General features: G+C 36.2%; 1 protein-coding gene across 1 annotated transcript in view; it reads right to left on the bottom strand.

Moving 5' to 3' along the window:
* The window catches only part of LOC103726601 (sarcolemmal membrane-associated protein-like), a 59,134-nt gene that overhangs the window by 35,756 nt on the left and 6,909 nt on the right, over positions 1-16,469 (bottom strand). The window contains 1 exon segment of the mRNA XM_017795875.1: positions 3,224-3,283. The gene's annotated coding sequence lies outside the window, so the exon portion shown is untranslated.

Below are 16,469 nucleotides of genomic sequence, written 5' to 3'. Positions count from 1 at the left end.
ATTTTATTTAAAAAATACTGTATAATTGTATTAATTCAACAGCAAACCAAAAATTTATAACCACTTTTGAAAGATGTATCTTTGCTCTGGAAATTGTTATTGAATATGTTAAAGCTGTAAATGCTTCTTGCTTCTAATCATGTGGTTATTAAATAATTTTTTAAAAAGTGATTGCTGATTGATTTTTCTTTGCAGTAATCATTATGATACTTATCAATAGCATATAAAAGCAAATGGAAGGGGGCTGGGCTCAGCGGTCAGCGGTTAAGAACATTGACTGTTCTTGCAGAAAACCCGGGTTCAAATCCCAGCATCCACATGGCAACCTACATGGCAGCTAACAACTGTCCTTAACTCCAGTCCCAGGGGATCCGGCAGCCTCTTCTGACCTCCGTGAGCATTGCATGACACGGGTGCACTTACCCACATGCAGGCAATACACACATACACACAAAATAAAAAAAAAAATTTAAAAAAAGCGAATGGAAGAACAACCATCAACAGATCAACAAAAGTCTTCCCAAATTGAGAAACATAAAGGTAACTATTTCACTGCTATCTTCCAATAGGCAGAAATATGGATAGGCAAAAAAATACAGTAGCCATAGACCATTTCTGTGTACATCACTGGATCCATTTCTTGTCAAGAAAGCAAAGTTGAAGATGAAGAAGAAGGAAGAATTCTTTCTCTCTCCCTCCCTCCCTCTCTCTAACAACATCTTACTCTGTATCTCAGGCTGGACTGGAACTAGCTATATAGCCCAGGATGGCCTCAAACTCACCACAGTCCTCCTGCCTCAGACTCTTGATCCTAGGATTATAGGAGAAGGTAATATCTACCTGAATTAACATTTGTTCAACAAAAGAATGGTACTTACTGCTTTATAAGTAGTATATCACTGAATTCCCACAACAGGGCCAGCAGGATGGTACAGTGGGTAAGGATGCTTATCTCCAAGTCTGACAACCTGAATTCCCACAGGTTGTCTTCTGAGCTCTAAAGGCAAGCAATAGCAAGTGTGCACCCAAACATACAAATATAAATACACGCACAAGTAAATAAACAAATATTTTTAATACCACAATAATCCTGCAAGTTACATCTCATTTTACAAATAAGGAAGCCTAAACCCAGGGATAGTGGCACATACTTGTAATCCCAGCACTGAGGCAGATACTGAAGTAAGAGGATCACGAGTTTGAGACTAGCCAAGGGTGAATAGTAAGACCCTATCTCAAAAAAACAAAACAAAACAATCTAACAACAATAAAAACACAGACACACATACACACAACATACCAAGAATGAGGAAGAAACAAGTTTAAAGAACTAAAATGAATTGTCTAAAGGAATATAGTTATTGGAATTATCTACTTGTATTCTCTCTATTTTACTTCTAAAGCGTCTATAGGTACATAATGACAATAAATTAATCCTTAAACAGAAGGTAGATGCAAGTTACCTTGATATATTGTGTGAGAAAGAACTTCTAGAGGAAATAGTAAGACTGGTGATGGTTGGTAATTTAATTTCTAACAACTGTTCTTTTCATTGGAAAGAAAAGTCCACCAAAAAAAAACATTTAAAAAACAACATAATAATAATTTAGTCAAATTTGAAATAAATTATTTCATAGTTAGATTGAAAACATTTAAAAAGTAACTTATTTTAGTCCTCTAGTTTGCTCTCAGGATTGGATACTGAAAAGTGCTAATAAAATGTTGACTACAGGTAGAAAAATCCCTGAATATACAAAACTTTTCTAACTTTTATCTATAGTATCACTCCTAAAAATGAATCAAATTCATTTGTGTAGATTTATTTGCCATAATATATTCAATAAACAACCTTACCTTCAGACACATGAGCTTTCTTGTTGCCTTTAAAACAAGACTGAAAAAAAGAATCCTGAAATTTATCTAGTTTGTTCTGTAAGATTAAAAATCCAGCTCATATCTATTATCTCAGGACTCAGAGGACTGAGACAAGAGCTCAAGACCAACCTGGCCTACAGAGTGAGGGCCTGTCTCAAAAAACAAAAAGTAAAGGAAAACCCTAGACACGGGACTGCTGAGTCAAAAACAGGTGCTTCAAAACTTTCATGTGATTTTATAGCCATGATTTGAAAAAAAAAATTGTAATGTTGCATATACTTTTTTCAATGACATCACATGATTTCAAGCAAATATACTCTATTCAGAATACATCAGACTACAGGCAGCAAGACACCTCTCTGAAAGAAAAACCAATCACCCCTTCCTCCAGCTTTGTTTCCACTGCAAAGTGCTAGCCACTCAACCAACTAATCTGAATAGGTGCTTAGGTGGTGAAGTAAAGGCTATTTTAAAATCTATTCTCATCTCACTTTAATAAGGTAAAATAAACTGCCATACATACTAAAAATAGTTCCACTAATCTGAAACCCAATGCCTGTTTGCCAGAGCAATATTAGCATTGCATATTCTATGCATTCTTTCACCTAATATGGCATCTGCTCTGCACAATATTCAGAATGGAAGCTAACAGATACCTGAATACTTTCAAACCTGTAAAAAGCCAAGAGAACCTAGTTACTTTAACAAAACATTACTTTTTTATTTAAGTAGTTGGCTCTTCTCAACTTTTATGACTGTTTCAACAGACAAGAAAGATTGTGAATCTAGTTTAAATTTTATGCTGGCAAAGTCTGATGAAAGTTTTATCAGAATGTATCCCACCAGATTTATTTGCCTAATTTTTCCCATGTTTTAAAACTTACTTTTTTTTTTCTTCCTGAGTTTAACAATTGTAGAAAGAAAAAAAAAAGCTACTTTGGTCAATTACTAGACTATTAATGGCAAAAGTTATCACTTTAGTTTAAATCAAGCCAAGATATCAAAATTAAAGAAATATTGAGTATCATGAGGAATTTAAGGATACCATAATACTGTAAATAAAATTTCAAGTATTTTTCACTATTATAAAGTTTATATTGTGTTGATTAAATTTTTGAGATCAAATTGAAAATGATGCAAAAATGAAACAGAAAGATAAAAACCAAAACTATAACAAGCACTAACTTAAAAAATACATAATAAAGGCTTACATTAAAAGAACCTTTCCTATTTCTTCTTAAAATAGATAAACAAACTGATGGTTAACATACTACAACCTTGAAATTTTACACAAACCTTCATTATCCAAAAGAATTGCAAACACCATAGAGAAAAGCAGAAAACAAACCTTTTGAAAGCTTTGTTTCTTCTACCACTTTGGTCAGATGCCCCTGGACGATCAGCTTCTCTGCCAAAGAAAATAAACGTTACTATCCAAGCCCAAACACAGACGCATTTCCCTGAGTGGAGCAGTGTAACACATTCCATGACCAAATTTATAAATGATAGCATTACTCCTATGACCAAGCTTAAACAAAAAGCTGGAACCTGGAAGAGGAACTAGGAGAGCTCAGACTTATTAAAGCAATTAAATTAGTGCAGAAAACTGAGAGTAAGAAAACAATTTGCCTTCTATCTTCATGAGATTTCACTCTATTGTAAAGTCTATATCTTTTTATAAATGAGTCAGAGGAAACAAACAATGCAACTTCCTTAAAATCACAGACATCGAACTGAAATAAAGGAATTCTGAGAAAGCATTTTACTGAAAGAATAATTATTCTAGACCAATAGTCTACTTTTCCTTCTTGATAATTCAGAAGATGTGCCTACATGACATATTTCAGGGAAACGAATGGTTTTTAGAAGAGCCAACTACTTAAAAAAGTAATGGTGTTCTACAGAGGATTCTCTGTAAGAACACAATGTACCTTTACAGTCTGTTCAAAGTTGTGTGCTACATTTCGCTGTGGCCTATAACATATCTATTCTGCATATCCCATCTTTAACCCTATGTGCCAGCTGGTCTTCTTCGATCTGTGGCCGAATCAGTTCTGTGACTCTTCAACCAACTGCGATTTGGTCCACCTCCACCAGTCACTGAAATCACATAAACATCACCAGAACCTCTTGGCTGCCTGCGTCCAAGGTTCCTTTTCATTTCTTATGAGCTGTTTATCTCTGACTTCCTTAAAAACAAAGATAGGTTCTTATGTGTGTGGGTGTGGGGAGATGTACTGGCAACTAAACCTAGAGGTTAGTACAGAAAAGGCAAACACATAGCACTGAGTGATATTCTCAGCCCGCTTTTTACTTTTTGAGACAGGGTCTCATTAAGCTGCCTATGCTGGCTTGTATCTCTGTTAGGCCAGGCAGACGAACTTGCAACCCTCCTCCTTCAGCCACCCAAGTAGCTGGAATTAGAGGCCTGTGTCATGGGGCCCAGCTCACATTTAGATACTTTTAAAAGGCATTAGTCCTACTAGATATAAATTACAACCTGTTCTCTATCTTTCTCCATTCCTGAAATTCACTTTCTCTGAGCAATAACTTTGAACTTTTAGCCATTTTTTTCTAATATTTCATTCCTTTGTATTATTTCCTTATTTATTTAGGCTTTTTGAGACAGGGTCTCACTCTGGAGCCCAAGATGAACTGGAACTCACAATCCTTCTATCTCACCTTCTGTGTTCCATATGATGGTATTAACAAGCATGTTCTGCACCACCATGCCTACCCACTACATTACATTTTAAAATAATACAGACAATCAAATTTTTTCCCATTTTGGGCATTAATTAAAAATTTCTTATACATAATTATGCTCTTATATTTTATTAATATCATCCTCATAAGAGTAACATTTTGCTAATCTGTAACTAATATTTTTGGGGGCCCAAAGGTGGCCTGGAACTCACTATGCAGACCAGGCTGGCCTTAATACCACCTGCCTCTGCCTCCTGAGTGCTAGGATTAAAGTTATGCACCCCCATGCCTGGCTTTATAATTAATATTTTACTGACTAATTATTTCTTTTTAAATACTTTTTATTTATTGTTTTTATTTCTTATGTGCATGAATGTATTGTTTGCAAGTAAGTGCACTTGTGTCATGCAATACCTGAGGTCAAAAGGAGGCATCAGATCCCCCTGGAAATGCAGTTTATAGATGGTTGTCAGCCACCATGTAGGTGCTGGGAATCAAATCCAGATCCTCTGGAAGAGCAGTTAATGCTCTTAACCACTAAGCCATCTCTCTAGGACCTTGACTAATTATTTCACATGTGAGTTGTATAATATGCTATATTTCTTTCTTTAGGTATTTCAGGAGTTTATAGTACCTCAGGTTTTAGTTTACAAAATTTTTATATATCTATTTTGCAGACTAAGTTCTCACAGAAACATAAAATTCTTGATATTATTATACATACAAGCCATCTATCCTGGTGTATACCTCCAACCCTTCCTTCACCCAGGGTTTTTTAAAGACAGGGTCTTTAAAAACCAGTCTCACATCCAACTCTGAGTACCCTGGCCCCAACCTCCCAAATGCTAGTAATACAGAATGCTCAACTATGCCTGGCTTTTCTCAGTCTTTGAATTTTACTGCTTTAGTCTCAACTGTGTCCTATGCAAACTTCCCTGACCCTAGATCCTAAATCATCACCTTGTTTTACTCCCTTGTTTTATCAAACATTTTCTCATAATTTCCTGAAAGGAGTGGACAGAGGGTAAATGTTTTGTAACTTTGTTTTTCTGAAATATTAGTATCCTGCCCTGATGTTTATTTGATAGTCTGATGAGACATACAATTCTACAAGAAATAACTTTCCACCAGAATTTCTAAAGCACTGTTGTTTCCTAGCTTCCACCTCAGTGAGTCTAATGACAATCAGACTCCGGCTCCTCTGTATGCATGTTAAAATTTTGTGGTACTCAACAATAACTGATCTGCCTGTCCTTTCTGAGTACCTGGGAGGATTATATATCCTAATTCCCTAGCATTGAAAAAGGTCCCTAAGACTTATGGAAGCCAGGGTCAAAGCATTTAAGAAAGAATAGGTGTTTTTCTATCACTCTCCTCACACCCCCAGAATAGGGGTTGTGAGAATCATGTTTTGAGATAGCAACATCATGGTAAAATTTGATTAACCTTTATCCCTGAATAATGATACAGCATAGAGTGTTCTCACCACCATAGACATGCAGCATGAGTAAAAATAAATGTATGAGTGACGAATGCTTGTCAAATGAAGTCATTAAGAGTTCCTTGTCTGGAAAGCAAGAGGGAAGGAAAGAGGAAAAACAAAAGATTCCAGGGTTTATTTACTGACATATTATAATTTGGCTTGCTATGACTAATACAATATGATAATATCATTTTTCCCTCTCTGGAAGTTTCCAGAATCTCTTTATCCTTAGAGTTCTCAAATATTCTCTTCCCTAACCTGCATAGTGGGGACTGAACCCATGGCACTCTACCACTGAGCTATGTATCCCCAGTCCAGCCGCTTTTCTGTTCTTTTTTCAATTAGGGGAAATTCACATGAAACAATCATTTTGAAGGCTCAATTCCATAACAGTTAGTACTATCGAAATCTCTAAGTAGCTCTAAAACATTTTTATCACCCAAAAGAGGCCCTATAATCATTAAACATTTACTCCCTAATCTCCCTCCCCAGGCCTTGGTAGATTCTGATTAGTTTTCTGTCACGATGGATATACTTTAGATATTTCACACAAATGGAAAAACACAGCTTATGACATTTGGTGTATGATTTAGTTTGTGTTCTTTCAAAATACATCGTGTTGGCTGGGGAGGCAGCTCAGTGGTACAACACTTGCCTATAAAAAATGTATTGTGTTGAGTACTGAGTATATCCTTTGTTTTGATTTTTTTGTTTTTGTTTTGAGACGGGTTCTCCCCATAACCCTGGCTGCCCTAGAACTTGCTATGTAGAGCAGGCTGGCCTCTATCTTACAGAGATCTGCCTGCCTCTGCCTGCCTTTGCCTGCCTCTGCCTCCTGAGTGCTGTGATTTAAAGGTATGCACAACCACTCCCGGCTTTGTGTGTTTCAATTTATAATATAGACTTTCAATACCTTTCAATTTGGGAGAACTACAGTCTATTCTACTGATGAATTCTTTCTCTCTCTCTCTCCTGCTACTCCACTCCCCTCCTACACTTGAATTTATTATTCACATGTTACATCTTCAAAACAATTCCTTAATTTTTGAAAAACTTTCCTTTTTTTGAAAAAAAAAGGAGAAATTATTTTTACTTTCTGGAATATTTACTTTCTTCTTTTACCCTTCTACTGTCTTAAAAGAATTTGGTATTGCTGAGCATGGTGGTGGCGCTGCCTTTAATCCCAGCACTTGGAAGGCAGAGGCAGGCGGATCTTTGTGAGTTCAAGGCCAGCCTGGTCTACATAGTGAGTTCCAGAATAGCTGGGGCTACAGGGGACCCTGTCTCAAAAAAGACATTAAAAAAAAAATTGGTATCACATTTTTACTTACCAAAAATCTTACTTGCATGCCACACCTTGTTTAAAATAATATCACATTTGCCTTGTTTCATTTGTGAAATATCTATCTTTCCAGAACAAGAATACATTTCTTAAAAAGCTTTCTTCTTGGTTTTTTGTTTTTTGTGTGTTTTCTGGTTTGGTTTTTGTTGGTTTGTTGTTGTTGTTTTTCCCCTCAATCACATTTTTTGTTGTTGTTTCTCTTTATGTTCAAGGGTGAGGCAATAAAATCTAGGCCATTCAGAGGAAACCTTTACGTGTCAGTTTCGGTATCTGTATTCTTATATAAACTTAGTCTTGCTTTGAAAACACTACCACGAACTCCTCTTCCGAGCTATAGATTTATCTTGCTTTATGTTTTGTTTTGTTTTGTTTTTACTCCCTTCAGCCCGTTAGAAAACAGAACAGAACCCCAACTCTCTTACAGCTAATTTATCTTTTAGTCTAGTCCAAGTGATTTGCTGTAGTCTTCTCTCCCATTTTCTCTGTCCTTGTCACCCTGTATCTTTAGTAAGTCTTTTGTTATAAATGGTTCACTCATACTTAATCAGTTTACAACTCCCTCTTTGAAACCCTTCACTTCCAGGGCACCACCTGTTCCCTCCCATGCCCAGTTCACTCCTCCCTTCTGAGCCTCTCCTGCCTTCTTCTTCCTTCACTATAATCTAAAGCTGTGTTAGTCTTAAAAAAAATTATGCTAATGACAAAAAATCCTTTTTTCACAACTTTAACTGCTAGCATTTGAATAATTTCTAAATGCCGATAGCAAGTCTAACACACTCTCTGTTTAGTTCCCAGAACCTTCCTCTATTTTTCAGATATCTTCAACCAGAAATCCCACAGAGACTTAATCTCATCATGTCTAAAGCTGAATTTCCATTCTCCTCCTTTCTCCTAAATGATTGTGCTATCCCTCTTCTCTGAGCTTCCCTTGTCCTTATATCTCTTTGATAGGATTCTGTAACTGCTCAATATGTCTCTACATTCTTTAAGACACTGAACTACTTGAAGGAATGTAATAAATCTGCCAAATATTAACTGTGTACCAGGATTACAGGATAAATGTGATAATGCAGAAATTTAGTTTATTAGAATGAGGAGTTATCTTATTAATAACTTAACTCCCAACACAAATATGATACATAGTAGGAATTCACAGCTGCCTAATTATATGAATATAATTTTTCTGGTCTTTCTCAAATACATTGACGATATGAGTACCAATTGTTTTAAAAGTTATAAACACCTACCAAGAAATTTTACATTACTGCTCAAAACTCTCAGCTTTGAGAAATTTTTTCTTTAAAAATTATTACTACAATGCATATAATACGAAGAGATGAAAACCAGATCCCTGCTTCTGACCCTACCTTTCCCTCCAAGCCCCAATCAGAGATTCAAAGAATTTTCATGCAACATAACTTCAGATCTTGAAAAAGATATAATGGGACACAAGTGAAAAAGATAAAATAGAAGGCTTTCTTTTTAAAGACATACTTGGTTTTTTGGTGTTTGGGGTGTATGTGTGTGTGTGTGTGTGTGTGTATGTGTGTGCGTGTGTGTGTGTGTGCACGTGTGTGTGTGCACGTGTGTGTTACTCTAGAGAGATAATTATTATTCCTCTTTCTGCCCTTCTTCCTCCTCCTCCTCCTCCTCCTCTTTTCCTTGAGATGGGGTCTCATTATATAGGCCACATTGGCCTAGAACTTGTAATCCTCCTGTTTCGGCATCTTCAGTGCTAGAATTACAGGCATGTACCACCACACCTGGCTATTTTCTTCCATTTTTAAGCCAGAGGTATTTATTGTGAAAAGTAACACGTACAAGGGTACAGACTAACTTTTATTAAGTGAATTTCTGTGTGACTACAGCCCAATTTAAGAAACAGAACCTTCCTACCAATCTCCAAAGCCCTTCGGATCCTCCTTTCTAGTCAAAATCTCTCTCCACTACAAAGGTAACTACTATCCTGACTTTTATAATACTTACTCTTATATTTACTTATTGTATTCCTTCCTCCTTCCTTTTTGGTGTGTATATGTATGTGTTCATGTCTGGTTCATCTCTGGGGTCCAGAGATCAACACTGGGAGCCTTCCTCAATTGCCCACCAACTTATTTTTGAAGCAGGATCTCTCACAGAACCTGAGATCATTGATTTGGCTACACGGGGTGACCAACAAGCCCAGGATCTTCCTATCTCTGCCTCTCCAGCCCTGAGCTTAAGGGTGCCATTAGGGCCAGCTTTTTACACTGATGATTCTAGGAATCAAACCTCAGGTGCTCACACGTGTGCAGCAATCACTTCATCAACTGAGCCATCTCCCAAGCCTGATTTGACATTTCTTTCCTCACACAATCGAAGTACACATGAATAAATATAATTAGAATAGTTTTTTTTAACATTCTAGAAGTTGAATACTACAGCGTGTGTACTTATATACCAGGTTTCTTTCACCCATGATCATGGTGTATTTATTACTTGTACTAAATTAGATCTTCTGGGTTGTTTGTAGTTTTGAACTAGTCTGCTGCTATGAACATTCTTGAATTTGCAGCTGACATATAATGCTTGGGCATTTCTGTAGGGAACTTACTCTAGGGTATAGAAATGACAGTACAATAATTTTGACTGCACTAAGAGCCGTCATCAAAGCATTTGGTTTAGCCAGAAAATGTAGGATAATAAAGTTGCAAAAAACTACTAAAACTTCCAAAAACTATACAGAAGAGAACTAAGCTTATTTCTTAGCTCATAGGAATAACTTACAAAATAATTATACTACTTTGTGGCACAAAATAAAAATGAGGAAAAAAGTACTCAAAAAAAGACTAAAAAGAGCTCAGGAGTGCCATGAATAGATTGAATTCTTAAAGCTAAAGACCCATTTTCCTTAAATGAAAAGGACAGCTAATCAAAATGCTAATGCATAGTATAAAAACAAACAGGGATCCTAAATAAACCAAAGGTACAGAGGACAGGTGAATGTAGGAGAAATAGGCAATCTACTCTGTAACTGCCAACCTGAAAACTATTTCTAAATCTAAAAGTTGAGTTTCATTCAAGAAATAATGCTATGTCTACTACATCAAAATAATGTGCTTGAGACTAAATTTTATAAGTTGCATACACACAAGCAATTATGTAAATGGCATGCACACTTGTAATTAAAAGGTAAGACAACCCTAGATTGTAATAAAATAGTACGCTAACATGAAAAAATAAAACTGGCTCTCAATGTTAAGTGACTGTGGGGAAAGACAGAGGAAAACAGGTTACTCTGATAGAAAAAAAGTTTCTGGGGCTGGAGAGATGGCTCAGCGGTTAAGAGCACTGGCTGCACAGAGCCTAGGTTTGATTCTCAGGACCCACATGGTAGCTAACAATCATCTTGTAACTCCACTTCCAAAGGATCCAACACCCTCTTCTGACCTCCACGGGCATTGCAGAACATGAGTGTACTTACACATATGCAGACAGTACACATAAAATAAAAATAAAATATAACATTTTTTAAAAAGGCTTTGCTAACACTTCTGCACAATCCCACACATTTTCTACTAGCTAACAAGTATTTCTATGTGCCAGGCACTATAAAGCACTGAGCAAATATAGTCTCACCTAATTTTCACAATAATCGGAAGTAGGTACCACCAATTTCATTTTGCAAATGAAGGACCTGAATTTTAAAGAGGTTAATTTGCCAAAAATTTTTAAAAAGGCTTTGCTAACACTTCTGCACAATCCCACACATTTTCTACTAGCTAACAAGTATTTCTATGTGCCAGGCACTATAAAGCACTGAGCAAATATAGTCTCACCTAATTTTCACAATAATCGGAAGTAGGTACCACCAATTTCATTTTGCAAATGAAGGACCTGAATTTTAAAGAGGTTAATTTGCCAAAAATCATATTGCCAGTGAAAAAACAAACGAGGATTCACATGTAGATCCCTCTCATTCAATTACAGCACTATAAATCTAAAAGTTGAGCAATAGCAAAAATCAACTTATTAAAATTAACATCAAGATATGATCAAAGTAAGAAATTACAATCAGTGTTCAACAAGACAGTGACTAATCTTCTTCATAGTCTAGCAACTCACTAAGAGAAACACGGCTCTGGAACTTCATAGATGGGGCTCCGTGTTTCAACTTTAATAATGCAGGCATTCACAAGGTTATTATTCATTTCTGGTGAAGTAAAATTAGTTAAAGAAATTCTTGCTATAGGAGATACTCCTTTCATATAAAGAGTTCCAGAAGATATTTGTTCTAAAACAAGAGGAAATAAAAACAAGAAAGGGAGAAATATATTTAGAATTCAAAGACAAAATAACAAACTGAAATGGACTGATCTCAAAATTAGAAACAGATCTTTTCTAAAAAGGAACCATCTACATACCAGAAGACTTCTGGAATGAGTTTATGGCTATCAATATTCTGTAGTTATACTAGGAGAAAATCTGCTAAAAATGGTAAAGAGATGGCCACCTGGGAAAATGAGAGGTACTGTAAACAGCCCTTTAATGTAGCCTAAATCTGACACACCTAGAACAAAGAAATAAAAAGTCAGCAGCATCAAGTTTACACTCGGTGTTTTCCTGTAGAGATAAAACTACGTAAATAGTCACAATTATTTATTCTTTACCATAAATAAACTGCTTTGGTTCAGAGAACTGAAAAACTTTTTTTTTTTTTTTTTTTTTTGGTCTTTTTGAGACAGGGTTTCTTCCCCTGTAGCCCTAGCTGGCCTGGAACTCACTATGTAGACCAGGTTGGCCTTGAACTCACAGAGAGTTCTGCCTCCCAAGTGCAGGGACTAAAGGTGTGCGCCACCACGCCCGGCTAGAAATGAAAAACTTTTAAAATCAAAGTGTAAAATTCTGTTTCAAATAGAGTTATGTAATGATATAATCTCGAGCTGTGCTGAGGCTGCCGTCACAGAATGATACACAGTGAATACTCAGTTACCCGGCAATGCTAACTCAATGAATTCCTCCAAATAAGGCTTTAATGTCAATATGAGAGCAAAGCCCTAACAGGAAGGCAGTAAGCATACAGAAATGTGACTATAATTTCAAAATGTGAGTAGGCTCAGGGAAAGAATTTCTTGAAAATTAGAAGAAAATAAAATAATAAGATTCAAAACACCTAGAAACAATAACAATAATAATCCTAGTACACATGGATTAAAAAACAAAGGGATGAAGTTCATCCAGGGCACTTGCTAAAACCATAAGAGGGAGATGACCCTGAGGGAGACAAAACAGACCTGAGAGGAAAGTTTTCCTGTCACCCAGCAGAAATATCTCTCCCCTTGTAAGAGCAGAGTAGCCAGAGACATCAAAGGGGTAGGCAGCCGTCTAGAGAACCCAGTCTTTCCCTATCCTCATGGGATAATCCTAAGTCTCCATGTTCTTAGATTCTCCACCCTTTACCCTTCATCTTTTCACTCACCACTGAAGTAAGTCAATCAAGTAACCAAATTAATATATGTGAATGAAACAGATTTAGAGACCTATGACATAAAATTTCTAAGCTCAGAGCCGGGCGTGGGGGAGCATGCCTTTAATCCCAGCAGAGGCAGGTGGATCTTTGTGACTTGTCTGTGGGTTCAAGGCCAGCCTAGTCTACACAGTGAATTCCAGGCCAGCTGGGGCTACAGGGAGACCTTGTCTCAAAGAGACCGAAAAAACTTGATAGTTTTAATTTTATTTTCTTTTAAAATTATTCTTTGAGAAATTTCTTGAAGGGAACACAGAACGAATAGAATCCTTCCTAAGTCCCAAATCCAAAAGAGAAAATTTTTGCTAAAAGCATTTTAATGAAGATACTTGCAAATTCTAGATTTTATGTGGGAAAGCATTTTTAAACAGAATTTACAGTTTGGGGATTAAGCAAAAGGTTATACTTTAACCTGTTCAAAATCCAACCTCTTTTCCTAGGATTAAAAACTTTCCTCTAAAAAGAAATCTTTTTGATTTTTTAATTAATTTTGTATGTGTATGAGTGTTTTGCCTGAGTATATGTAAGTGCACCCACGTCGTTTGTTTTTAAAAAGACGAAATAAGAATATAAGGCTCTACTGAATACTGAACATATACTTTCTGATCAAGATACTTCATCATCTTAAGATACTCAGACATAGCGGGGGAAGGCAGCAAAAAGATTGTATTTGCCTGTCAATGAGTTATTTTGTAAACGTTTAGGATAAATTTACTTGAGTAAAATGTTTGCTGAATTTGTCTTGCTTGTGATAAAATTCATTAAACACAACAAGTTCTATAATGGCAGCAAGTCATAAAATAATATTCCTTCTGACAATAAATAAGGCCTGAGTTAACCCTTACCTGGTAATCCTATATTTAAGGAGTCAAATAAATTTGGAAAGTTTTGAGATACACATGGAATTATCAATTGGCAAACAGTTACTACTCGCTACCTGAAACTCAGAAACTAGATACCAACACCAAGCCTCTCCCAACCACACCAAAATACAGTCAAACCTTTCACCATTTGCACTTAGAAACTCAGTAGGTTCAGATGCCTAGGAGTATTGTATATTTTTTCTGATCTTTGATCTAGTTTGTATACAAGAATGGGATTTTATAGTCTGACTTTTTTCCCTTTCATGAAGCACATACTCAGTATTTTCACGTGCAATTACACAGTTTGCAGAAACATTTATTGGCTATCTAATATTTTCATTGAGGGAATTTGCTGTGATTTATGTAACTTCTGTTCTCTTCATGCTTATTTGGCCCATTTCCCCACATAAGTATGATGCAATAGAAAACATTCTAAGCAGATTTTCTTCATTTAAAATAAAATTTTAATCACAGTTAAATATTTTATGTTACTTTAAAAGAAACATTCAATACAAATTAGATATAAAAAGGCACTGTTGTCTTGTTAAGTAAGCAGGTGGTAGGAATAAATCTGTGACCTTTATCACAAACAAATAAAAGAAGGATTTTTGAAAATTACAACTCAGCAAAACACTGTTTTGATAATCCTCTCATTTATTTGGGTTCAAAATATAAATTCTAAAAGCTCAAAATAAACGATAGTATGTTAAAATCACACCCAGAGAAAAGTGTCCGAGAGAAGCCCAGGCCTAAGTGACACATCTACAGTGAACCCCTACACCTAAGGCTCATGAAGCAGCAGAACAAGGCATTTCTCAACTCTTACCAGTGAAGCTTTCTCATGCAAGAGAGTGTGATGCAGAGAACGAAGCTGCAGAGAATATGTCCCTGGATAGGACTCTCCTATATTAATAAACCTCACCTACCCATGGCTCAAGGACCATTGCAGAAAGACAGGTGGGCAGAAAGACTGGAAGAGCCAGGGTTGGCACATGATCATATGGAAACAGTGGCTTTCAGGCCTCTCTGGGAACTTGCTCATATGAACTTGCAACAATGGTGACAGCATGGACAAGACCCATGCAGACTAAAGCACACAAAAACACAGCATAGAACTGGGAAAATGGGCAACAGGCCTCAGCCTTAGCCAAGCAACTATTGGCAACTGATTACTGCTGGTTGAAGGACATTTGATCTTCTTTAAGGAAGTGACTCTAGGTAGACTGACAAGACACCACTGGATGTAGTTGCACCAAGGGACATCTGGGTATGAAAGTTTGGCTTGATATGCCTTAACATATATGACAGAATGCATGAAATCTGGTGGAGGAGATATGGGGGTCTGGATGGGGGAGGGGGTCTAAATAGGATCAAGATATATTGTATGAAATCCACAAAAATTCAATAAAAATATGCATTGAGAAAAAATTCAATAGAAATATATTGTAAAAATAGTAACATATTAATGTATTATTATATATAATAAAAGTATAAACATTTCTTCTAAGACCTAGATTTTAAATTATGGATTCTTACTGGTTTCAGTGGATACAAATTATCTGGCCCCAAACAAATGACTGTGCCAATTTCCCATAAAGTCAAATGTAACAATCAGAAGGTAATATGAGAAGGTACCCATAAAGTGCTAATTTCTCATTTATGAGTATTAAAAATATGAAAAATAGCCAGGCATGGTGGTGCACACCTTTAATCCCAGCACTCGGGAGGCAGAGACAGGCAGATCTCTGTGAGTTCAAGGCCAGCCTCATCTACATAGTGAGTTCTAGGACAACTGGAGCTACAAGGAGACCATGTCTCAAAAAGACCAAAAAAAAAAAAAAAAAAGGAAAAGAAAAGAAAGATATGCCACATTTACTAAATATACTACCTTAAAATAATGTTAGACTCTATTATCACATTTAAACCTAACAAAAGCAGAAGCTCTTCTAAAATCATTTAATGCAATTATATATTTTCTTAAATATCTCTAAGAAGTTATAACTTTGATCCACTGAAACTGTGCCTGCTCTAATTCCCAGGTGTGACTCTTACAACCCTCAAGTGCTCCTGAAGTTGTGAATAGGGCAAACACATGTGCACGAATGCCCACATAACGATATGAATTAAAACCTGGAAAACCATTCACTTCAGAGAGAGAATGAAGAAAGGAAAAATACTGGAGAATATCTGAGAGAGAAAAGCACACATATAAACAAGACTACTACACATGGTGACTTATCTCTAAGGAGCTATAACTTTGATCCACTGAAACTGTGCCTGCTCTAATTCCCAGGTGTGACTCTTACAACCCTCAAGTGCTCCTGAAGTTGTGAATAGGGCAAACACATGTGCACGAATGCCCACATAACGATATGAATTAAAAACTGGAAACCATTCATGTCAGAGAGAGAATGAAGAAAGGAAAAATACTGGAGAATATCTGAGAGAGAAAAGCACACATATAAACAAGACTACTACACATGGTGACTCTTTCTTATCACTACCAAGAAAGGTTATGACTTTTTGACTGCTAGAAATTTAAGCTACTATATGAATTTCAAATAAAAAGGAATTCAAAATATTTTCGTTCAGAATTCAGAAGAGGTCTAAATAACCTCAAAAGCCAGACTATCTTTATAATATCCCTAAAAGCAGTCTTGTAGGACTTCACAACAGTAGATAGCAGATGCCAGG

Source organism: Nannospalax galili, unplaced genomic scaffold, assembly GCF_000622305.1.
Source record: "Nannospalax galili isolate Female #2095 unplaced genomic scaffold, S.galili_v1.0 scaffold69, whole genome shotgun sequence".
NCBI classification, from domain to species: Eukaryota; Metazoa; Chordata; class Mammalia; order Rodentia; family Spalacidae; genus Nannospalax; species Nannospalax galili.
Note: the sequence above shows the minus strand (reverse complement) of the source record. Positions and strands in the feature narration are given on the sequence as shown.